Below are 25568 nucleotides of genomic sequence, written 5' to 3'. Positions count from 1 at the left end.
CTAACCCTTCTCCTTCCCCTCCCTGCTACCCACCTCCTTCACTCCCTCTCATTCCTGTTGTTTTCTTCTTTCTTTCAATGCTGCTGACTGTATTTTCCTTGCCTGCCTGCTTTGCTGATTAGGTTCCACTTATAGGTGAGATCATATGGTATTTTTCTTTCACCACCTGGTTTATTTCAGTCAGCCTAATGCTCTCCAGTTTAATCTATGCTGTCACAAAGTGTAGTAGCTCCTTCTTTATCTCTGCTGCAAAGTATTCCTTTGTGTAAATGTACCATAGTTTTTGACCCACACATTAACTGATGGGAACTTAGGTTGCTTTCAATGCTTGGTATTGTAAATTGTGCTTCTGTGGACATTGGGGTGCAAAGGTTCTCCTGAATTGGTGTTTTGGGATTCTTAGGGTATAATCCTAGCAGTGGAATGGCTGGGTTGGCAAATATATTTCCCATATGGTTGGCTCCCTTTCTATTTTACTCATTTTTTTTAGCCATGCAAAAGCTTCTTATTTTGATGAAGTCTCATTTGTTTATTCTTTCCTTTATATCCTTGGCTCTAGGGGACATATTAGGGAAAATATCACTGCATGGGATACCTGAGAGTTTCCTGCCAATGTTCTCCTCTAGGACTTTTATGATGTCGTGACTTACATTTAAGTCTTTTATCCACCTTGAGTTTATTTTTGTATATGGTGTCAGTTAGTGGTCAAATTTCATTTTTTTTTGCATGTAGCTGTTCAGCTCTCCCAACACCATTTGTTGAAGAGGTTATGTTTACTCTATTTTATGCTTCTGCCCCCTTTGTCAAATACTAATTGACCGTAGACACATAGGTTTATTTCTGGGCTCTCTATTCTGTTCCATTGATCTATGTGTCTGTTCTTATGCCAGTAACAAACTGTTTTGATTACAGTGGCCTTGTAATATTGTTTGATGTCAGTTATTGTGATCTCTCCTACTTTGATTTTCTTTCTAAAAATTGCTGCGGCTATTTGAGTTCATTTGTGATTCCATATACAATTTTTAAATGTTTGTTTTATGTCTGTGAAATATGTCATTGGTATTTTTATAGGGATTGTGTTGAATCTATAAATTACTTTGCATAGTATGGACATTTTGATGGTGTTAATTCTCCCAATCCATGAACATGGTATAATCTTCCATTTATTTGTGTCTTTTTTAATTTCTTTCTTCAATGTTATATAGTTTCCTGGGCACAGGTCTTTTACTCCCTTGGTTAAGTTTATTTCTAGGTACCTTATTTTTCTTGTTGCTATAGAAAATGGGATTTTTTCCCCCTGATTTCTACTTCTGTTATTTCATTTTAGGTGTACAGAAATCCCTTCAGTTTATGAATATTGGCTTTGTATCCTGTTGTTTTGTCAAATTCAATTATTAGGTCGAGTACTTTTTGGTGGAGTGTATGGAGTTTTCGATGTACACTATCATGTCATCTGTAAACAATGATAGTTTTACTTCCTCTTTTCTAATTTGGAAGCCTTTTATTTCTTTTTCTTATCTGATAGCTGTGGATAGGACTTTCAATGCTATGTTGAATAGAAGTGGTGAAAGCAGACAACATTGTCTTGTTCTTGATCTTAGTGGGAAAGCTTTTAATTTTTGTCCATTTACTTTGAGGTTGGTAGTAGGTGTTTCATATATGGCCTTTATTATGTTGAGGTGTGCCTCCTTTATTCCCACTTTGCTGGGTGTTTTTATCATAAATGGGTGCTGTACCTTATCAAATGCTTTTTCTGCATCTATTGATATGATCATGTGGTTTTTGGAGAAACAGGATGGCAGAGGAGTTAGTGAAAGTCATACTGACCTCCGCTTAGGGCAAATCAGGAATTACGACTAAATTATCAAAAAACCATCTGGAACAAACAACTGAAAAATAGCAATAGAGGAGCCTTATTACCTCAGACAGACAGAAGAATCAGCACAAACTAACTGGTAAGTAGTGCGGTAGAGATTCAAGAAAGCAGGAGGGGTCCCAAGGGCAGCAGCACGAGAAGGATATTGAAACCTCCAGTTGCATCCCCCTGAGAAGAGCAGGGTCCAAACCATAAGCAGAGATGTCCAGCCTACAGCATCTGAGCCCAAAAAGTACACAGATAACAACCAGCTGTTAAAAGCAGCAGGGTTGCTTTCTGCTGGAGACAGACAACTAGAGACAGAAAGAGCTGTTTAAAAGGCCAATGGATAAATTTTCATTTTCAGCCACTTACCCTGGTCTCCAGCAAAGGTGGGACAGAGTGGGCTAGAGACACCTGAGGAGACACTGAGGAAGGAGGCTTTCGGGAGAAAACTGAGAGTAGCTGGTGGGATCCCAGTGCTGACTCTTCCCCCTTACAGCAGCACCCATCTAGCTCAGGCAAACCACTCCCCTGAGTGGCAGAAGCATGAGAGGACCCAATAACCTCACCCACAGGAGGCACTCTGCCCCACCCTGTGATGTCTCTAAGCTGGCCTGCTGAGTGCAGAGTGACTAGATTAACAGCTGAAGGAGAGAGCCACAGACAACAGATTCCTGACAGTCTGGAACAGACTGCCAAAGGTCAGATGGGGTCAACATCTGACATTATCAGAGACAGATCAAGAAAGAGAAATAAAGCAGCCTCCTACCATAGAAGTTCACACCACAAAGTCAGGAAATCAAGACAGATCAATTTAAGAAGCAGAAGCAAAAAAAGAAGAATCTCACAAATAATATAAAGGCAAAGAAACACCCCTCAGTTGAAGGGAAAGGAGGAGTCTTCAGAAAGAGAACCAAACAAAATAAAGGCAAGTAAACTATCAAATATTTAGTTCAAAACAGCTCAATAAGCTCAGAGATCTCAGAGAGAATTACCAAAAATGACAGGCAAACTATGAAGAATGTACTGCAAACTATATTGCATGATAAAGGACATAAAAACTTTCAATAAGAGACAAGAGGAAATGAAGAATACAATTTCTGATTTGAAGAACACAATAGAAGGAATCAAAAGTAGGCTCAATGAAGCAGATGATCAAATCAGTGAGCTGGGGAACAAAGTAGAAAACTCCCAGGAAGAGCAAGAAAATGAAAAATACTAAAAAAAGAATGAAGAGGCATTCATGGAAATGCAGGACATGTAATAATAGCCACATAGTAGGGATACCAGAAGGAGAAGAAGAGGAAGAAGGGACAAAGAACCTGTTGAAAAAGTAATGATGGAAAACTTCCTAAATTAAAGGAGAGAAAAAGTCACACAAGTCTAGGCAGCATAGAGAGTCCCATTCAAGAGGAACCCAATGGAGCCCACTGTAAGACACATCATGATTAATATGGCAAATATCAAAGACTAACAGAGGCAGCAAGGGAGAAAGTGGAAGTAACATTTAAGGGAGCCCCAGTATGGCTAGCAGCTGATTTCACAACAGAAGCACTACAAGCCAGAAGCAAATGGCAAGAAATATTCCAAGTCATGAAAAGCAAACACCTGCAACTAAGACTGCTCTACCCAGAAAGACTCTCAATTAAAATGGAAGGCAAAATAAGGAGTTTCACATACAAAAGTAGGCTAAAAGAGTACACCTCCACCAAACCAGCATTGCAAGATATGCTAAAGGGATTGCTTTAAGATGAAAAAAGAAGAGTGTATGAATACCCAGTTCCTATCACAGTCGTCAATACTTGATATTACTAATATTTTTAATACTTATTAATCTGATTGTGGCAATGATCTGTTATTTTAATTGCTCCTTTATTATTTGTTGAAACTAGACCTGTTTTTGTATATTTCTTTCCTATTTCTATTATTTTTAATAGCTTTAAATGACTTTTTTTGGTGTTCTTTATACATTTTTTATTACAAGTTTGAGAATATTTTTCCTTAGAAAATACCATTAACCCTTTTGTAGATGTGTGGCAAATACTTTCCTATTCTATTACTTGTCATTTAACTTTTAAATATGTATATAAGTATGTAGTCTTAAATGTTTAATATAGACATATTATCAATCTTTTACTTTATAGGTTCTGGGTTTAAATATTTTACTTCAGGGTAAGAAAAATATTATTTTGTGTTTTCTCCTAAAATTCCTTAGAATTTACATTTTGATCTTTAACTCACCTGAATATTTCTTGTATAATGTGTGAAATAAGGCTCTATATTTGTTTTATTTCAAGTAATAGTGGTCCATGCAACGTTTTTGTTGTATATGCCTTATTTTCCCCATTGATTTGAAATATCAATTTAATAATATATTACATTGTCAGACAGATATATATATTGTTTGTTGAATGCTAATTTTATTTCATTGATCTACTTGATTATTTCTGTGCTGGTGTCATGTTATTTTAATTGCTGAGACTTCATAATGGTTTTAAATTTTTTAAATATACTGGATTTTGACATATAAAAACCTAAATAAAATCAATCTGATTTAAAAAGAAAGACAAAACAAAGAAAGAGAAAGAAAGGAGAGAAGAGAAGAGAAGAGAAGAAAGAAAGAAAGAAAGAAAGAAAGAAAGAAAGAAAGAAAGAAAGAAAGAAAGAAAAAGAAAGAAAGATCTTATTTCCTTGTATCTTTGTTTTGTTGGTTAGGTTCTGCTTATAGGTGAGATCATATGATATTTGTCTTTCACTGCCTGGCTTATTTTGCTTAGCATAGTGCTCTCAATAAGACCAGCAACACTGAAAGAAAAAAGAAACCAACAGAGACAAAAGGGAAGGAGGGAGGGGTGTGCAGGGGAAAAGGAAGGGAAGGGGCAAGTCAAGGAACATATAGCAAGGACTCATGGACAAAGCCAAAATGGGGAAAGATTGAGGGAGGGAGGGGGGGATGGGGGAGGGGGAAAGTGGTTGGGAGTAAGTTGGAGACAAATGTGTTTGAAAAAATTAATTAATTAATTAATAAAAAATAATAATACTAACAAAAAATAAAATTTTAATTTAAAAGAAAAGACAGAAGAAGAAAGAAAAAGAAAGAAAGGAAAGGAAAGAAAGAAAGAAAGAAAGAAAGAAAGAAAGAAAGAAAGAAAGAAAGAAAGAAAGAAACTCCTACCTTTTGCAACAACATGGATGGAACCGGAAAATATTATGCTAAGTGAAATAAACCAGTTGGTGAAAGAAAAATATCATATGATTTCACCTCTAAGTGGAATATATTCAACAAAATAAACCACAGGAAAGGAAACATGGAGCAGACTGCGAGTGACCAGAGGGGCTGGGGAAAGAGGACAATGGTGGAAAGAAGGGAATAGGACTAGACAAAGAACATGTATGAATAACCCATGGACATGGACAACAGAGTGATAATTGACTGTGGGAGCAGTGGGAGAGGGTAGGATGGGTGGAGGCATCAAAGGGGGAAAATTGAGACAACTGTAATAGAATACACATGATTTAAAAATTAAAAGAAAGAAAATAATAAAGTATTTGATATGATCATGTGGTTTTTGCCTTTGCTTTTCTTTATGTGATGTATTACATTTATTGATTTGCAAATATGGAAAAATCCCTGCATCCATGGGAAGAATCCCACTTGATCATGGTGGATTATCTTTTTAATGTATTGCTGGATGTGACTTGCCAATATTATGTATAGGAATTTAGCATCCATGTTCATCAATGATATTGGCCTGTAATTTTCTTTTTTTGTTGTGCCTTTATCTGGTTTTGGAATTAAGATGATGTTGGTCTCATAAAAGGGTTTGGGAGTCTTCCCTCTTCTTCGATTTTTTGAAACAGTCTGAGATGGAAGGGGGCTCGCTCTTCCTTAAATATTTTGTAAAATTCTCCTGTGAAACTGTGTGGCCCAGGCCTTTTGTGTGCTTGGAGTTCTTTGATTACTGCTTCCATTTCACCAGCTGTTATCGGTCTGTTCAGACTTCTTGCTTCTTCTTCATTCAGTGTTGGAAGGTTATATTTTTCTAGAAATTTGTCTATTTCACCCAGGTTTTCAAATTTCTTGGCATATAATTGTTCATAGTAATTTCTTACAATCCTTTGTATTTCTGTGGTATCAGTTGTAATTTCTCCTTTTTTATATCTGATATTATTTATTAGGGTCCTCTCCTTTTTTTTCTTGATGAGTTTGCTTAAAGACTTGTCGATTTTGTTCATCCTTTCAAAGAACCAGCTCCTGGATCTGTTGATCCTTTGATTTTTCTTTTAGTTTCTATGTCATTCAGTTCTGCTCTAATCTTAACTATTCCCTGCCTTCTACTTGCTCTGGGATTTATTTGTTGTTGTTTCTCCAGTTCTTGAAGCTGCAGGGTTAGGTCATTTATTTGAAGTGTTTCTATCTTTTTTAGGTAGGCCTGTATTGCTATGAACTTCCCTCTCTGGACTGCCTTCACTGTGCCCCATAGCTTTTGGACTGTTGTCTGTTCATTTTCATTTGTTTCCAGAATTTTTTTGATTTATTCTTTGATCTCATTGTTGACCCATTCATTGTTTAGTAGCATGCTGTTCAGTCTCCATGAGTTTGAATGTTTTTGACTTTTTTCCTTGAGGTTAGTTTCTAGTGTCAAGCCCTTGTGGTCCAAGAAAATGCTTGTTATGATTTTGATTTTCCTGAAGTTGTTGAGGCTTGTTTTGTGTCCTTTCATGTGGTCTATCCTTGCAAGTGTTCCATGTGCATTTGAAAATAATGCATATTTTGCTTTTTTGGGATGAAATTTTCTATATATGTCCATTAAATCCATTTGTTCTAATGTGTCATTCAGTTCCACAATGTCCTTATCGATGTTTTGTTTGGAAGACCTATCCATAGTTGACACTGCAGTTTTAAAATCCCCTATTAGTGTGTTGCTGTCTATCTCTTTCTTGAAGTCCTCCAAGATTTTCCTTATATATTTGGGTGTTCCTATGTTGGGTGCATATAGGTTTACAATGTTTATGTCTTCTTGATGGATTTTTCCTTTGAGTATTATGAAGTGTCCTTCTGGGTCTTTTTATGGCTTATGTTCTGAAATCTATTTTGTCTGATGTAAGTATTGCTGCCCCTGCTTTTTTTCCTGTCTATTTGCTTGGAATATTTTTTCCATCCCTTTACTTTCAGTCTGTGTAGGTCCTTTGTTCAGAGGTGGGTCTCTTGTAGGCAGCATATATATGACTCATGTTTTCTCATCCATTCAGTGATCTTATGTCTTTTGATTGTGGCATTCAATCCATTTACACTTCAAGTTATTATTGATAGGTACTTATTCATTTTTCCCTTAGAACCTGTGATCCTCTTTTTCTCACTCTTTTTCTTCATATTCTTAAAGCAGGCCCTTTAACATATCTTATAGTGCTGGTTTGGTGGAGGTGTGTCCTTATAGCCTCCTTTATTCCCCTTCCATTTTAATTGAAAGCCTTGCCGGGTAGAGTAGTCTTGCCTGCAGGCCCTTGCTTTTCATTCCTTGGAATATATCTTCCCACTCCCTTCTGGCTTTTAGTGTTTCCGTTGAGAAGTCAGATGCTAGCCTTATTGACACTCCCTTATATGTTACTACCTGTTTCTCCTTTGTTGCCTTTAGGATTCTCTGTCTTTGATATTTGCCACTTTAATGATGATGTGTCTTGCAGTGGGCCTCATTTGGTTCCTCTTGAATGGGCCCTCTGTGCTTCCTGGACTTGTGTGAATTTTTCTCTCCTCAAAATAGAGAAGTTTTCCATCATTACTTTTTCAAATAGGTTCTCTATCTCTTGTTCCTCTTCTACTTCTGGTATCCCTATTATATGGATTATTACGTTTCAGGTTGTCCTTCATTTCCCTGAAAGCTTCTTCATTCTTTTTTAGTCTTTTTTCATTATCTTGTTCTTATTAGGACACTCTGTTTTTCCTGTACTTCTGTGACTTTTTCTCTCTCAAATTAGGGAAGTTTTCCATCATTACTTTTTCAAACCGGTTCTCTGTCCTTTATTACTCTTCTTCTCCTTCTAGTATACCTATGATATGTATATTACTGCGTTTCATGTTGTCCTGCATTTCCCTGAATGCCTCTTCATTCTTTTTGAGTCATTTTTCATTTTCTTGCTCTTTCTGGGATTTTTTTTCCTATCTTGTCCTCCTCCTCATTGATTCGATCCTCTGCTTCCTCAAGCCTACTTTTGATTCCTTCTATTGTGTTCTTCAAATCAGAAATTGTACTCTTCATTTCCTCTTGTCTCTTATTGATCATTTCTATGTCCTTTTTCATGCTGATTTAGTTTGCAATAAGTTTCTCATAGTACTCCTGTAGTTTTTTGTAATTCTCTCTGAGCTCACTGAGCTCATTGAGCCTTCTTAGAATCAGTGTTTTGTACTCAATATCTGTTAGTTTACTTCCCTCTATTCCATTGAGTTCTCTTTGTGGATTTCCTCCTTTCCCTTTGATTGGGGATTATTTTTTGCCTTCCCATTATTTGTGAGACTCTTCTTTTTTTGCTTCTGCTTCTTATATTGATCTGTCTTGACCTCATGACTTTGTGTTGTGAACTTTTGTGGAAGGGGACAGTTTTGTTTTTTCTTTATTTCTGGATCTTTCTCTGATGATGTCAGTTGTTGACCCTCTCTGACCTTAGGTAGTCTTTAAGAGACTTCCATGAATCTACTTTCTGTGTCTGTCTCCTCAGTTGTCAATCTAGTCACTCTGCCCGCAGCAATTAGGCTTAGGCACCATCGCGTGGGGCAGAGTCCCTCCTTAGGGCAGGGTTATTTTGTCTTTTCATGTTGCTGCCACTCAGGGGAGAAGTCTTCCTGAGCAAGATGGCTGCTGCCATATGGAGGAGAAGTCAGCACTAGGATCCCCCTGAGTAATCCGTCAGTTCTGTCCCCAATGCCTCTATCTCCAGACTTTCCTCAAGCATCTCTAGACCACTCTGCTTCCCCTTTAGCCTGGGATCTATTATCTGTGACTGCTTCTCTGTACTCAGGAGTAGGGCTTGCCCACTATCTGGGCCTGGGCCAAACCTCCTGGAGACATGGCTATTGTGTCCTTTCATGCTGCTACCTCTTAGAGGAGTGGTCTGCCTGAGCAAAATCGCAGCTGAGGAATGGGGGCGAGTCAGCACCAGTACCCCGCCAGCCACTTTCTCAGTTCTTTCCCCAAAGCCGCCTTCCCCAAAGCCTCCTTCCCCAGTCTCTCCTCAGGTGGCTCCAGCCCACTCTGCACCTGCCTTTGCTGGAGCTCAGGGTAAGTGGCTGCCACTACAAATTTATGTATTGGCCCATTAAATGGCTCTTTTCTGACTCAAGCCACCTGTTTCTGACAGAGAGCAACCCTGCTGCTTTTCACAATTGGCTGTTGTCTGTGTGCTTTTTGTGCTCTGGTGCTGTAGGCCAGAGATCCCCACCTATGGTTTAGACCCTGCTCTTCTCAGGGTGAGCCAACTGGTCATTTCAATATCCCTCTGGCACTGCCACCCGTCACATCCTGTCTGCCTTTTCGAGCCTCTACTGCACTCTTTACCAGTTAAGTTGTGCTAAAGTTGATTCCTCTGTCTGTCCAAGGTTCTAAGGCTCCTCTCTTGCTATTGTTCAGTTGTTTTCCCGGTGATTTCTCCACAATTCCATATTGTAATTCCAGATTGGTTCTGGGAGGACGTCCGTGTGACTTCCACTCACTCCTCTGCCATCTTGAAGTCTCAATATTATTTTGTATTTGTTTTAGGTGTATAGCATAGAGGCTAGGCAATCGTATAGTAATTTACAAAGTATTCCCCCTGTTATTTCTAGCCCTCAAGTGGTACCATACATAGTTATCATATTATTGACTGTATTCCCTATACAGTCCCATGACTATTTTGTAACTACCAACTTGTACTTCTTAATCCCTTCACATTTTTCATCAATTTCTCCAAGCTCCCTCCCCTGTGGCAATCATCAGTCTGTTCCAATTTTATTTGTTCATTTATTTTGTTCTTTAGAGTTCTCATATAAGTGAAATCATACAGTATTTATCTTTCCTGCCTGACTTACCTCACTTAGCATAGTACACTCTAAGTCCATCCACAATATCACTAGTGGTAAATTTCATTCCTTTTTATAGCCTAGTAATATTCTATTGTATGTTTTCCTCTAGGATTTTCATGGTTTTGAGTCTTATATTTAAGTCTTTAATTCAGTTTGAGTTTATTCTTGTATGCAGTGTAAGAATGTGGTCTAGGTTTAAATTGTGTGTATATCTGTCCAATTTTCCTAACACCATTTATTGAAGACTGTCTGTACTTCATTGTAAGTTTTTGGCTCTTTTGTCAAATATTAATTGACTACATAAGTGTAGGTTTATTTCTTGGTTCTCTCTCCTGTTCCATTTATCTATATGTCTGTTTTTATGCCAGTACTGTGCCATTTGGATTATTATAGTCTTGTAGTATAGTTTGATATCAAGTAGGGTGAGACATCCAATGTTGCTTTTCTTCCTTAAAATTGCTGTGTCTATTTGGAGTCTTTCAAAGTTCCATATAAATTTTAGATTTATTTGTTCTAATTTGTAAAAAATATCATTGGTATTATGACAGGAATTGCACTGATTCTGTAGAATGCTTTGTGTAGTATGGACATTTTAATGATGTTAATTCTTCCTATTCATGAGCATGGTATATGATTCTACTTAGTTGTATAATCTTCAAATTCTTTATTCAGTCTCTAGTAATTTTTTGTGTACAGTTATTTTACCTCCTTGTTAAATTTATTGCAAGGTATTTATGATGCAATTATAAATAGGATTGTCTTCTTAGTTTCACTTTCTGATAGTTCATTATTGGTGTATAGAAATGCAACATATTTCTGAATATTTATTTTGTATCTTAGTAATTTACTAAGTTTATCAGTTTTAATAGTTTATTTTTGTGTGTGTGAAATCTTTAGGATTCCCTATGTACAGCATTATGTCATCTGCAAATAATGACAGTTTTACTCCTTCCTTTTTAATTTGGATGTCTTTTATTTCTTCTTCTTTTCTTATTACTGTAACTAGGATTTCCAGTAATTATGTTGAGTAAGAGTGGTGAAAGTGGGCCTTTTTGTCTTTTCCTGATCTCAAGGGAAACACTTTTAGTTTTCCCCTTTTGAAGATGATGTTAGTTGTGAGTTTGTCATATATGACCTTTATTATGTTGAGGTATGTTCTGTCTATTCTCATATTGTTGAGAGTTTTTGTCACAAAGGGGTGATGGATTTTGTTAAATGCTTTTTTTATACATTCATTGATATATGATTTTTATTCTTCATTTTGTTCATATGATGTATCACAGTAATTGATTTGTAGATATTGTACCAATCTTGCATCCCAGGAATAAATCTCACTTGATGATTATGTATGATCTTTTACAAGTATTTCTGGTTTTGGTTTGCTAATATTTTGTTGAGGATTTCTAAATCTATGTTCATCAGGGATATTGGCCTATAATTTTCATTCTGTGTAATGTCTTTAACTGGTTTTGAAATTAGGATAATGTTGGCCTGATAAAATGAGCTCAAGAGTCTTCCCTCCTCTTGAATTTTTTAGAATAGCTTCAGAAGGGTATGTGTTAGTTCTTCTTTGAATGTTTGGTAAAATTCACCTATGAAGCCATTTGGTCCAGGGCTCTTGTTTATTGGGAGTTTTTTGATTACTGCTTAAATTTCTCCAGGTGTAATCTGTCTATTTGGATTTTCTGATTCTTCTTTATTCAGTTTTGGAAGACTATGTATTTCTAAGAATTCATCCATTTTTTCCAGGTTGTTCAATGTGTTGGCATATAGTTGTTTGTAATGTTTTCTTGTATTTCTTTGGTGTCAATTGTTACTTCTCTTCTTTCATTTCTGACTGTATTTATTTGGGTTCTCTTTCTTTTTTCTTGATGCATCTGGTTAAAGGTTCATCAATCTTGTTCATCTTTTCAGAGGACCAGCTTTTGATTTCATTGATCTATTGTATTTTTTATGCTGTTTTGTTTATTTCCACTCTGAGCTTTATTATTTTCCTTATTCTACTCTCATTGTGCTTTATTTGTTGTTCTTTTTCTAATTCCCATAGGAGTTTATTTGAAATTTTTCTTCTTTTTTTGAGTTAGGTTGTATGCCTATGAATTTCTGTCTTAGGACTCTGTTTGTTGTGTCCCATAGATTTGGGGCTGTTGTATTTTTATTTTCATTTGTCTCAAGGTATCTTTTGATATCTTCCCTGATCTCTTTGTTAACCCATTTATTGTTTAGTAACATGTCATTTGGCTTTCAGGTGTTTGTGTTTTTCAGTTTTTTTATTGTAATCAATTTCTTGTTTCATATCATTGTGGTCAGAGAAGATGCTTGGTATAATTTCAATCTTCTTACGTATTAAGATTTTTTGCATGTCCTAACATGAGATTTATTCTATAAAATGTTTCATGTGCACTTAAAAATGTATGTTTTGCTACTTTGGGACTAAGTTCTCTAAAAATATCAATTAAATACACCTGGTCCAGTGTCATTTAAGGCCGCTGTTTTCTTGTTGATTCTTTGTCTAAGATCTATTTTTTAATTCAATTTTTATTTATTTATATTTGAAAACAAGACCAATTTTCATATTCCAGGATATTGGTTTCCATTCAAATACCAGTATTGTTTTCTAGAGTTACATTTTTAAAGGAGTAAATACATTTATAAATAAAAGAGTAAAAACATTTATATAGATATGAAATTAGTACTACCCATGTATAATGCACATTCTTATTCTTCCCTTAAAAATTTGAGTGAGCTATAAATCTCAGGACTTCTGGCCAAGATGGAGAGATAGTTAGTAGATACACTTTTCTTCCTTGCACAACCAAAAGAAGGACAAAAACAAATTTAAAAACAGAAAACAACCAGAACTGCCAGAAAATCAAACTGTATGGATGTCCAACAACCAAGGAGATAAAGAAGAAACATTCATCCAGACTGCACCACAATGCTGCAAAGTGGGTTGCCCTACCCTGGAAAACACTTAAGGCTCCACACTTTACAATGTAACAAGTGCACTGAGACAAAGAAATATGGCCCAAATGAAAAAACACACCAAAATTTCAGAAAAAGAACTAAGTGAGGAGGAGATAGACAACCTATCAGATACAGAGTACAAAACACTGGTAATCAGGATGGTCACATAAATGAGTAAACATGGACACATAATAAAGGAAAGAGTGAAGGCTATACAAGGTAAAATAAAGAAAAATATGCAGGGAACCAACCATTAAGGGAAGGAAACTGGGACTGGAATGATTTGGAACAACAGGAAGAAATAAACATCCGACTGGAATAGAATGAAAAAACAAGGATTCAAAAAAAAGAGGAGAGGATTAGGAACCTCTGGGGTAATTTTAAACATTACAATATTCAAGTCATAGAGGTGCCAGGGGAGAAGAGGAAGAACAGGAAATTGAAAACCTATTTGAAAAAAATAGTGAAAGAAAACTTCCCCAACCTGGAGAAGGAAATAGACTTCCAGGAAGTCCAGGGAGCTCAGAGTCCCAAAGAAATTGGATCCAAGGAAGAACACACCAAGACACATCACAATTAAATTACCCAATATTAAAGACAAGGAGAGAATCCCAAAGCAGCAAGAGAAAAAAAGAGAGCTACCTACAAAGGAGTTCCCATGAGACTATCAGCTGATTTTCCAAAAGAAGCCCCACTGGAAGATCTATTTATTGAAGTCAATGAGTATTAAAATCTCCTACTATGACTGTATTACTTTTGATTTCTCTCTTTATGTCCATCAAGATTTGCTTTATATATTTAAGTGGCTATGTTGGAGATATAAATGCTTACAAGGATTATACCCTCTTGTTGGTTGCTCCCTTTAGTGTCTTTCTTTGTCTCTTACTATAGCCTTTGTTTTAAAATCTATTTTGTCAGACCCAGTATTGCTACCTGAGCTTCTCTTCATTTCCATTTGTATAAAATATTGTTTTCCATCCTTACCTTTCAGTCTTTGTGTGCCTTTTGTTCAGAGTTTGGTCTCTTGTAGACAGCATATATATGGGTCTTATTTTTCTATACATTCAGCTACCTTATGTATTTTGATTGCAGCATTTAATCCATTTACCTTTACAATGATTATTTATCGGTACCTATTTATTGCTATTTTATTTCTTATAATTATGTTCCCCCCTCCACCCTTTTTATTCCTTCTTATAGAGGTCCCTTCAACATTTCTTGTAATACTAGTTTGTTGGCGAATATTGGTTTGCTGGTTTTGTAATCAGGATAATGCTGGCATTGTAAAATGAGCTTTGGGGTCTTCTCTCCTCTTGATTTTTTGAAATAATTTGGGAACAACAGGTGCTAATTCTTTGAATGTTTGGTAAAATTCAATTGAGAAGTCATCTATTCCAGAACTTCAGTTTGTCAGGATTTTTTCATTTGTTTATTTTTCCCCTGCATAATCTCAGTAGTTCTAATTGGTCTGTTCAGGTTTTATGTTTCAATTTGATTCAGTTTTGTTTTTATGGTAATGGATTGAGATTTACTTTATTTATTTATTTTTCCTTATATTGTATCTCTTTCTTTTTTTAATTAATTGATTTTTTTTCAAATTTTGATGATAATATTCTTTGGTGTGTTCACTTTATCTTCCCTGGAAGCTCTTTATTTTTCCTTCAATTTTAAATGATAGCTTTGCTGGACAGAGTAATCTTGGTTGTAGGTCCCTGCTTTTCATCACTCTGACTATTTTAAGCCAATGCTTTCTGGCCTGAAACATTTCTGTTGAGAAATTAGCTGACAATCTTATGGGAGCTTCCTTTTAGGTAACTGTCTTTCTCTTGCTGTTTTTAAGATTCTATTTGTGTTTTTAATCATTGACATTTAATTATGATGTATCTGGGTGTGGGCTTCTTTGGGTTCATCTTCTTTGGTACTATGCACACTTTCTGGTCTTTTGTGTCTTATTTCTTCACCCAGGTTAGTACATGTTTTAGTCATTATTTCTTCAAGCAAGTTCTCAATCCTTTGCTCTCTCTCTCTTCTCCTTATGGTACCCCTATGAGGCAGATGTTTTTATGCTTGATTTTGTCCCAGAGATACCTTAAGCTATCCTCATCTTAACATCTTTTTCTTTTTGCTACTTTGATTGGGTGTTTTCTACTATGTTGTCTTTCAAGTTGCTGATTCTATCCTCTGCTTTATCTAATCTGTTGATGATTCCTTCTAGTGTATTCTGCATTTCAGATATTACCCTCTTCATTTCTGACTGGCTTGTTTCTATGTCTCTATGACATTTTTATTCTTACTATCTATTTGTTGAAGTGTTCACTGAGTTCATCTATATTCCCCCTAAGTTTCTTTAGCATTCTTGTAACTACTCTTTCAAATTCTGTATCTGACCTATGATTGCCTCCATTTCATTTAGTTATTTTCTGGGGATTTCTCTTGTTCTTTCATTTGGAGCAAGTTTCTTTGTATCCCATTTTAGTTGTCTTTATGTATCTGTTTCTGTGTACTACGTAGATCTGCTACATCTGCTATTGTTGGTATGGTGGGCTTATGTAGTTGGCATCTTGTGGGACTCAGTGGTGCAATCTTCCTTATCATCTAAGCTAGGTTCTCCAGAAATGTCCCCTTTGTGGATTATGTGAGTTTTTCTGTTATAGTTGAGACTTGACTGAAGTCGGTCCATCTGTGGGTGCAGTTGACCATTGGGGTGGCTGACTATGAGGATCAACCTGATCACAGTGTACAATGTAGAATTTGTCCCAGAATTTTATGGTGCCAGACTAGATCTCTCTGGCTGTACAGTTTATGAAGCTAATTTGTTCATTCTCTAATGTCTGACACCCACCACTGAGTGTGTTGGTTCTGGGCCATTTGGGAGGGACTTTGGTGCAGTTTGCTGTCAAACACAGCTTGTGATCAGCCCTAGGCTACCTATTTTGAGCTATGAAGCAAACCATAGTTTGTGGCTGCCTTTGCTAGGCCTTAGTGTGCATGTGTGGTGCCAAGCTGTGTACCAAAGTTGGCTTCCACAAGCACTGAGACCAGGAACAGGTCAGCAAAAGGCACAAGGTACCCCAGGATCCACCTCTAACTGCCAGCTACCTGTTAGGCTCAGTCATTGAAACAGCCTCTGGTGGTTATACAAGTTGCTTGTAGTAGGTACTGACTGAGTCACCAAGTATGATGAGTGGTGTTTATAGATTAAATTTGTTGTCAGTGCTGGGTCTGAGGCCACTCAGCAAAAGTGTCAGTGTACATCAAAGCCAGCCACTACCTACTTGGCACTTGTGAGCTTTTGTGGTGAAGCGAGGTCTCAGGGAATCATGAAGATAAGGCCAGGAGAGTATACTATGTTAAAACAGACTGAGATTGTACAGTGTGGATGGAGATACCTGCAAAGGAACAGTGGTGTGAGGGAAAAATAACCCTCTCCTTTGGTCACAACCAGTCTCTCCCTGTGTGTCTCTGATACCCCCTGAGTTTGTCCAGGCATCCTAGAGAGTCTTCCAAGAATGCATGCACCACAATCCCAGCCTGGCCACGCAGTCAGCAGACTCCTTTGCAGGGTGTGAGCTTGTCAGGGTGGGGCCACAGGGAGTCTGGCAGATGGGGCTGATGCATTTCCTTAGGTTTATGTACTGATGGGAGTGTTTGACCTAAGAAAGATGACATTGGTGGGCAGTAGGAGAGAGGAATTCAGCACAGGAGGCTGGCCTTTCAGCCCTCTCCCTAAAGCTACACATCCCAATTTCTCCCTGTATAACTCCAATCTGTTCTGGGCCATCTTTCCTTCACCAGAGCCCAGGGTGAGTGACCACATGAATGAGATTTTGTGCCCTGGCCATTTAAGAAGGCACCTGGGTTTCTAGAAGATTTCCATCTCTCTTTGACAGACAAAAATTCCTGCTTATTTTAACAGCCAGATGTTATGGAGAGCTGTTGTTGGGGATCCCAGAGTGGGGTTAAGACCTTTCACAACTCTGGGGGAGATATAGCTGAGATATCCCTCAGATTTTCAACCATTGTGTGTAGGGGTGGGGCCAGCCCTTTTCACACCTTCACACTTCCTACTTTGTTATGGCTTGTTATGGTTTGTTAAGTCTTGTTATGGCTTCTTCTGTAAATCCTTAGTTATAAAACTATTCAGCTTGTCTTCAATTGGTTATTCAGTGTGATTGTTATATGTATAATTTAGTTGTAATTTTTGTTAGGTCCTGGCAGAAGGTGAGTGTAACTTCTACCTCCTCTATCACAATATTGGATTCCCCCCCAAATATAAATACTTATTCTATCTTTTACCAAATATAAATCAAACAGATTGTTGTTGGTGTGGAATCTATAAACTTATGAGCATCTTTGCTTGGAACACTGGAATTAATAAGAAGTTTAAAAGTAAAATGGTGAAAAACAGATATCAATGTTCTGAAATAAACTGGTATTGTTAGACCAAGTTGGTTTATGTGGTTAATTACTCATATGACTCTCTCACAGTCCATCCAGTCTGAAGGGCTGGTACAATTATTCCAATGATGCATTGCCCAAACCACAACCAACTAGCAACAAGGTTCAAATGCTCATTATAAATAGTTAAGAATATAAACATCATATTTGATTTCCTTTTCCTCAAGTGTGAAATGAGGGGTTAAACTAATTTCATTCTAAGAATGCTTTATACTCTGAGAGGCTGTAATTCCATAATTGCAATTATTATTTGTAAAAATTTAAATGACTATGGATAAAACAATTAGAATAATTAGCCAGATATGTCACAATATTTTGGTGGAGAAGCAATTAGTGGTCTGATAAGTGCTTAGAAACAATTATTTATAAAAATCATTAAAATTACATAAATTTAAGTCACCATAAGAGCACTTTTCTTCTTGTCTTTCCCTCACCGCTACACCTTTTGAAGTTAGTGTCTTCACTTGATGCTTCCACTTCATCGTATACACTGCTACCCTTCACAATTGGGCTTCCATCTTGTAGCAGACAATATCACTTTCCTGCTCAGATTCCTCTGTGCCTTCACATTTAGTGCTTGGTAACCTCTGCATCTCTTTATCTGAGAGTTTTCTCTGGTCAGCCAAATGCAACTTTGTTTGAGGATGCCGCAGGTCCAAATGCTGGTGAGTCTATGCCACCTATGAGTAACTATCGATCATGAATTAATGTCTGATTGCAAATGGCATATAAATGTCTGAGTTCCCTCACTCATCGGGCAAGATGACTTTGCAGCAAATGCTCTACACTAGTGCTCAGAGTTTCCTCAAGAGTTTGAACCTGATTTAACCACAGTGACAACTTGCTCTATATTGTACTTATAATTACTGCCTTCCCTTTCTTGTCTCAATTCCCCATTCCCTTACAGCATTTTCTAGAATCACTCCTTAAATAAACAACTTTCACTTAAATCCTTGTCCAAGGGACTACTCCTAGTAATCCAAACTAACATATCTCTTTCCTTCCAAGGCACTAAGGCAATACCTTCAATTTTAACAAAGACTTCCTCTCAAAACCAGTGGTCATTGTTGCCCTATTCTTTCTTAACTCTCATCCCCTTCCTGTACTCTTCCTGTACAAGAGCACTGTAGTCTCTCAATCCTTTTTCCATAACTCTAACAGTCTAAGTTTTGTCTCCTCTCCTGGCCCTTATTTTTCCCCTCATATCCAAAGTTCTTCCAGATTTTGTCCTAGGATCTCTCTTCTCCTTTTTCTCTCACCACTCTTCCTTGGCAATGCTATCTACTGCCATTCCATGACTAAGGATAGATATGTGTACATTTGACTTTCAGTCTTTTGACCACCTTCATCTCTTTTTTTACTTTGGTAACCCATTTCCATTTGCTTTATTATTATCTGGAAGTGCTCAGATTTTGGCATCTTTAACTTCAACATTCCACTCGTTAACCATAACTTTCTTCCTTTCAGCTTTTACTTTTAATCCCAACTTACCTTCCAGTTTTGGAAAATTCAATTTCTCTTTCTCCCCATCTTCGCCACCTCCATTTGAGTGCTTCTTACAAAAGTGATATTCTTGGTGCTATTATAAATGTGTTCTCTCTAACTTGACTACTCAGTACTATCCAGAAGTCATTGTTGGTTCTTTGTCTGCATGCCCTCTCATTTCCATTAACAATATACAACATTTTTATCGCCCTTGAAGTCCCCATCCCATCACCTCTTTTCCCTCTCAAAGTATTGACTTTGCCCCTTACACCTTTGAAATAATTGTGATTCCCCATGGTCTCCTCTGTGACCTACAAATTTAAACTTCATGTGCCCATTTCTCTCTCTTTTATCTCAGAGAAAAGAAAGTTTCCTATTTGTGCTCAGGTGAATCTTTTCACTTTTCAATAGAAACAAGAAATGAATGGAAATGAAAAATTCGGGATTGAAAATGTTCTGATAAAAGGATGTTTGATGAAATTAGAAACAATTTTAATGAAACACATATAAAAATTCTACAATTTATGGTTATAAGCAGAAGGTTAATATTTCTATGTACCATGAGACCAAAATAATTATATACCTCATAACAATTGAGATGTGGGAACAGGGTAGATGAGAGGATATGGTAAGATCCTAATTGTCTTACCCTGGCTGATGTGGCTGTTGGTTGGGCATCATCCTGTAAACCAAAAAGTTGTGGGTTTGGTTCCAGTCTGGGTGCTTTAGAAAGGCAACCAATCAATGTTCCTCTCTCACATCTATGTTTCTCTCCCTCTCTTTCTTGCTCCTTTCGCTTCTCTCTAAAACCAATGAGTATGTCCTCAATTGAGGATTAACAAAAAATAATTTAATTATCTCATTTTGTAAAGCACATGTTTCATAGTTTACTAAAGTTGTAATATTTAATTTAATAAATATGTAATTAAATATATATTACCTACCATTTGTATATAAATAATCATAAACTCCAACATATAGTACACATTTTTTTAATTTTATGGAGATTTATTAAGAAACCTTTCTCTCTTTTTTTCATTAGTAGCTGTTTATTGATAAACAGTTTTGTATAAAGTTATTTCAGGTCTTCAGAATTTTGTCCAAATGGAATCACAAGCACTACAAAATTTTTTTCTGAAAGAAAGGATAGGGAGCAGGTTGGGAGGGGACCCAACCTAGCAGTAGTGGCAACTGAGAATAAATTAACAAAAAAATTTTAGTATTACCATTTATTGGTGACAAACACTAAGTTTTACTTACATTCCATGGGGAGAAAAAAATTCCAGCATAAACAATGAATCGGAGCAGTACTTGCTAGGCTACCGTGCTTTCCAGCTGGACCATGTGCAGAAGCTTACCACACACACTTCTGTGTACAGTAACATAACATCAAAAGCAACACAGTTTTATAGATACACATAGATATGTTATTCTTTTCAGCCCTACATGGAGATACAGTCAACAGTATAAAGCACTCCGGAAAACCAATCTGCAGTTTTTTATGTACTACGTGGAGATTACGTCCTGTGGTATAGTGAAAGCTATGTGTCCTCAAGAGTCATATATATATGATTTTATATAACCTTTAAATACATGATTTTAATAACCTTAAAACAGAGATCAAAGTTCACTTAAGTCCTGTTGCATTAACAAAAATGAAATGGAAAAGGAGCCAACTGATCATTTAAAGTTTAAAATTCCTAAACAGTCCAATTTATACAACTGTGGGAAACTTCATCAAGGTTTCTGAGAAGTCCAGGACTGTTTCAGCTAAACCAGAAGGCACTCAATTTGCATCACTGAAATAGTCCTGGGTTAGTCCAATAGATTAAAAAGGTATAATCACATACACATGGATTTAATCTTTGCCGGTTATATTACTGATAAAGTCAGTCTCATAAGTTTCTAAATTGTGCTATGTAACTAGATATAATTGAGAAACTCAAATGAAAATTTATATAGAGTCATTTCAATCAAAAGAAAATAATTAAGAACATGTATCTATTTTGGAAGAGAAAGCAGTGGTGATGGTGTGAGTACCACGGAGGTGGTGAGCCATAGCATGTAAGAAAGGTTAGCTTGCGCTGAGTAGGAAGCATTTGATTTTTCTCTGGTGCTTGCAGCTCTGGGCCAGCTGATCTAAGGCCTCTTTCCAGTGTGGATGTCCAGGATTTGTCCCAAAGTGTTTGAGTGAGCCAGTCTGAGAAACGGTCATACTTTCTGCTTTTTTCTTTCACACAGTAAAAAATATAACCACCAAAAAACCCAAAACCAAGCACTAAGGTGCCTGGGGCATGGACCTGCTCGTTTCGCAATTGAGCCAAGGCTGCTTGTCAAGCCCCATCTTCCCCCAAAGCAGCTGCTGCAGTGTGGGGACAAACTACAGCACGAGCAAGCAGCCACAGCCTCCTGCCTTGGTCACCACTGCTGTCTCCAGTTCTTTAGCCATCGCATCTCTCGGCCCACTGGAGGTATCAGAAATTCCAAATTTTCAAAAGCAGTCTCAGTATTTTCAGTATATGTTGAGGGTTTTATAATGGTTCATGGCCAGAAGGGGTTCAGCACCTCCCACACACAGACATTAGTCCACTTCTTGTTCTTGGCATCTCTGTACTTTGTTGGTCCAACTAAGACAGCAACTTTAAAATGTTCAGTGCAGTCATAGCACAACAGGACTCCAAATCCTTTCCAATACCGTGGCTGATCAGAGGTGGCTGAGAGGAGCAATTGATAAGAGATACAAATTAGTTCTTGTTGTTTTTGGGGAAGTCTTTGTATTCAACCTGAAATCCCTGGACTCTGGAAAGATAGTCCAACTGCTCAGAGGGTCTTGTGAGAGGTCCATGGGGTACGTGGCCTGAAGAGATGTTATTATTTTTTTTTAATTTTATTTTAATTTATTTTTTCAAATACATTTGTTTCTGCCTACCCCCCACAAGAGATGTTATTCTTTAAAATGGTCTCGGCTGTGGGCAAGGTGCCCACATACAACAATTCATGGCAGTTACCGTGGCCTTGGCAGGATTCGGAGCTGCCCTGGTAAAATCTTTGGTGTGATGTCCTTGACTGACTCCTATGGCCTGGGCCACCTCAGGCAACATGGGAAGAATTCCAGCAGGCAGTTGCTGATGACTAAGATAAGGTATCCTAAATTCATCCTCTTTATTGCTAGTCCCATTTTCATCTCCAGAGCCAGGTTCAAAAAAGGTTGCTTTTCTTCCATCCCCTGGTTTCTTTATAGGTGTCTTATCCTCTGATTTGAGGGTTGAGTTTATGGGACTGTGAAACCAAGAATCTCCAGCATGTTCTCAGCGGTGTTGCGCTTGGCTTCCTTCTTATTGGTGCCCATTCCCTCTGCAGTGTGATTTCTCACTTTCACCTGCATCACAAACTCCCTGCCGCGAGGGAGGCCTCGCTCTGTGAGGAGCATGTACTTCGGCTCCTTGTCCTTTTTCGCCTGCCAGATCTGGGCGAGTCTGCTAATGGGATTCATTACTTGGCCATGTTCTGGGCTGCTCTGTACCCTGACTATGAGTTTTGTTTTCTTTTTGATTTGGGGCTTCACCCGCTCAACTGCAGGCAGAGGTGGTAATTTCTTCAGCTCTTCAAGAACAGCTATAGCAGCATTTTTCCTTGAAATCTTCTTCCCTCACAAACTCCCCTTTCCCCTTCCCCCACAAACTCCCCAACCAACAACTTGGTCACAAAGCTCTTCAAGTGGGGTGGGCCACTCTCCTGGGGGACCTCAAAATTCACAGGCAAGTTCCTTTTAAGTGCAATCTCAAATACTTGACTTATTTAAGATTTATTGAGATTTTCGTCTTCTGATTCTCTATCATTCACCTCCAGCCTCTCTGGCGGGGCTCATTCTGCAGGATCCTCAAAGCTTTCACAGCAGCAGCATGTTTCGCAGCCTGTCTCGTCTTTCCTTTCCCGTTAAATTGCTGTCCTCCCACAGAAAGCTCAACTTGCTGAAATAAGGGCAGTACTGAAAATGGGTAAAAGTGCCTTGGGGGATAAGCACCTCCTCTCATGTTGTAGTTATAGGTGGATTGCATCCGAGAGTAAGGGTCAACAGGCTTATACATTGCGTTTTTTTCCAAGTTTCGTGCACAGTGCATTTAGCTCTACAGTAGGGGTTATGCCATCTGGCTGCTGCCCCCAGCTCGTCCCCCAATTGGCGGTCTTGGCCGGCGGCAGCTGCGAGGAGGAGAAACGGAAGGAAGAAGGGAGAGAAGGAAGGGATGACTGGAGGGAAGAGGCCGAGTGGCCGCAGAGGAGGCGGGGGCGGCCAGACCGGGGGTCGGTGGAAGCGGTAGCTAAACCAGACAGGGCCGCCGCGGGCGCAAACGCTGAGGAGAAATCTTTCTCTTATGTGACCTATGTATTTAAAGTTTAAGAATTTCTTTGGTTTTATTTCCATTCCTTTCCTTCTGTTAAATTCTCTAATAATTAAATTAAATACTTTAAAATTTAAAATAGTATGTATAATATAAACTTAGTTCTATAAAACTATCACTCTTTTTTGTATGTATATTCATACAGAAATATCTGCAATGAAGTTTACCTAATGCTGGTAATAGTTTTTTCTGTGCAATGAGATTTGGAGTAATAAAAAATATTTTATTCCAGTGCTTGCTGTATTACTTGATATTTTGAAAAATAATGATAATGTGTAATTTGAAAAAAATAGTTAATACAGTTTTCATATGGTTAGAGATTACTATCTAAGTTATTTAACTTGATTATTTTCACTTATTAAATTGAGATGTCTGCTGTCCCCATTGAAGAATCATGTATTTTGTTTGCTTGTTTATTTGTTTAAACTTCAAAAGGAAAGATGCTCGAGAATAGCAAGATGACAGAAGAGTGAATGGAACTACACTGACCTCCTCCCAGGACCAATCTGGAATTACAATTAAATTGTGGAGAAATCAACTGGAACAAAAAACTGAACAATAGCGAGAGAAGACTTATAACCTTGGACAGACAGAAGAATCAGCTTCGGTACAACCTGACTGGTTAGGAGTGTGGTGGACACTCGAGAAGGCTGGCTGGGTGCCTATAGGCAGCAACACCAGGGAGATATTTAAATGGCCAGTTGGATCTGCCTGAGAGGAGTGGGGTCTAAACCATAAGTAAGGATCCCTAGCCCACAGCACCACAGCCCAAAAGCGCACAGGTAATAGCCAGCTGCAAAATGCAGCAGGATTGCTCTCTGCCAGAGAAAGGTAGCTGGAGGCACAAAGAGTTGTTTAAAGGGCCAACGCATAAATTTTCGTTTGTAGTCACTTACCCTGGGCTCTGGCAAAGGTTAGGGCCAGAGTGGGCTAGAGACACCTGAAGAGAGACTGGATGGAGGCTTGGGGGAGAGAACTGAGAGAGTAGCTGCTGGGATACCGGTGCCAAGTGATCTCCCATATGACAGCAGCCATCATGCTCATTTCAACCACTACTCTCCAAGCAGCCTGAGGGCAAACAAAAGCCCAGACTCCTGGAGGGATTCTGCCCTGCCACATGATGCTTGAGCCTGACTTCTCAGTGCAGTGTGACTAGATTAACAACTGAAGGAGACAGTCAGAGACAGTAGATCTCTGGAAGTCTAGAACAGACTGTCTAAGGTCAGATGAGGTCAACATCTGGCATCACCAGAGGTGGATCCAGAAAGAAAAGACAGTGGTAAATACTAGAGGCTACAGAGATGAAATCCATTGTGGTCTTCTCTATGATTTGAAATATGTTCTTTATTACATAGCTATTTAACATCATTTCTTGTTTATCAAGTTTGTACATATTAAATCAGTAGATTTTATTTTATTTTTAAAAGATTTTTTTTTATTTTTAGAGAGGGGAAGAGAGGGAAAAAGAGTGGGAAAGAAACATCAATGGGTGGTTGCATTTCACATGCCCTATGCTGGGGACCTGGCCTGCAACCTAGGCATGTGCCCTACACTGGGAATCAAACCGGCGAGCCTTTGGTTCACAGTCTAGCACTCAAGCGACTGAGCCACACTAGCTAGGGAAGATTTTATACTAATAGTTTATTTCTCTCCTTTATTATAATAGTCTTAATCTCTTTACAGCCTTATTATTACTGGTTCATTTGCTGTTAATAGTGAGAGTGCAGAAGGGAGTTATTTTTGCAGATGGAGATTTGTTTCCTGGGCTTTTTGTTTTTGTTCTGGCAGCACCTGCACAAAAACAAGGAAGGCCTGGTGGGCAGAGTGACCCTCAGTCAACCAGCTGGAGGGAAAGACTCACCAAAGAATGACCAAACTACAATCAAAACACAATTACTTCCAGAGAGCCAAGATAAATTGCATAAAAGGCATCCCATGAGCATCAGGTTCAGGATATCAAGGAGGCTGCACCACTGAAACTCATAGGTCTCCTACCATAGAAATTCACACCACAAAGTCAGGAAATCAAGACAGATCAATTTAAGAATCAGAAGAAAAAAAAGAAGAGTCTCACAAATAATGGGGGGGTGGGCAACAACCTCAAATGAAAAGGAAAGGAGGAATCTTCAGAAAGAGATAAATGAAATAGAGGCAAAGAAACTACCAGATATTGAGTGCAAAGCAATGATTATAAGAAAGCTCAAAGAGCTCAGTGAGCTCAGTGAGAATTACCAAAAACTAGAGGGAAACTATGAGGAATTCATTGAAAACTATATCAGCATGATAAAGCACATAGAAACTAACAACAAAAGGCAAGAAGAAATGAAGAGTACAATTTCTGAATTGA

The 25568-nt window shown here is 37.9% G+C and overlaps 1 protein-coding gene and 1 pseudogene across 1 annotated transcript in view; both read right to left on the bottom strand.

Moving 5' to 3' along the window:
• Positions 1-25568, bottom strand: part of PCSK2 (proprotein convertase subtilisin/kexin type 2) — a 360494-nt gene that overhangs the window by 307978 nt on the left and 26948 nt on the right. The window lies entirely within an intron of this gene.
• Positions 21254-22924, bottom strand: LOC129070889 (double-stranded RNA-binding protein Staufen homolog 1-like; annotated as a pseudogene).

The sequence above is a fragment of the Pteronotus mesoamericanus genome, unplaced genomic scaffold (assembly GCF_021234165.1).
Source record: "Pteronotus mesoamericanus isolate MK-2021 breed Mesoamerican mustached bat unplaced genomic scaffold, CSHL_Meso_final contig_25, whole genome shotgun sequence".
Lineage (NCBI taxonomy): Eukaryota > Metazoa > Chordata > Mammalia > Chiroptera > Mormoopidae > Pteronotus > Pteronotus mesoamericanus.
The sequence above is the reverse complement of the archived record's forward strand: the minus strand, read 5'-3'. Positions and strand labels throughout refer to the sequence as shown.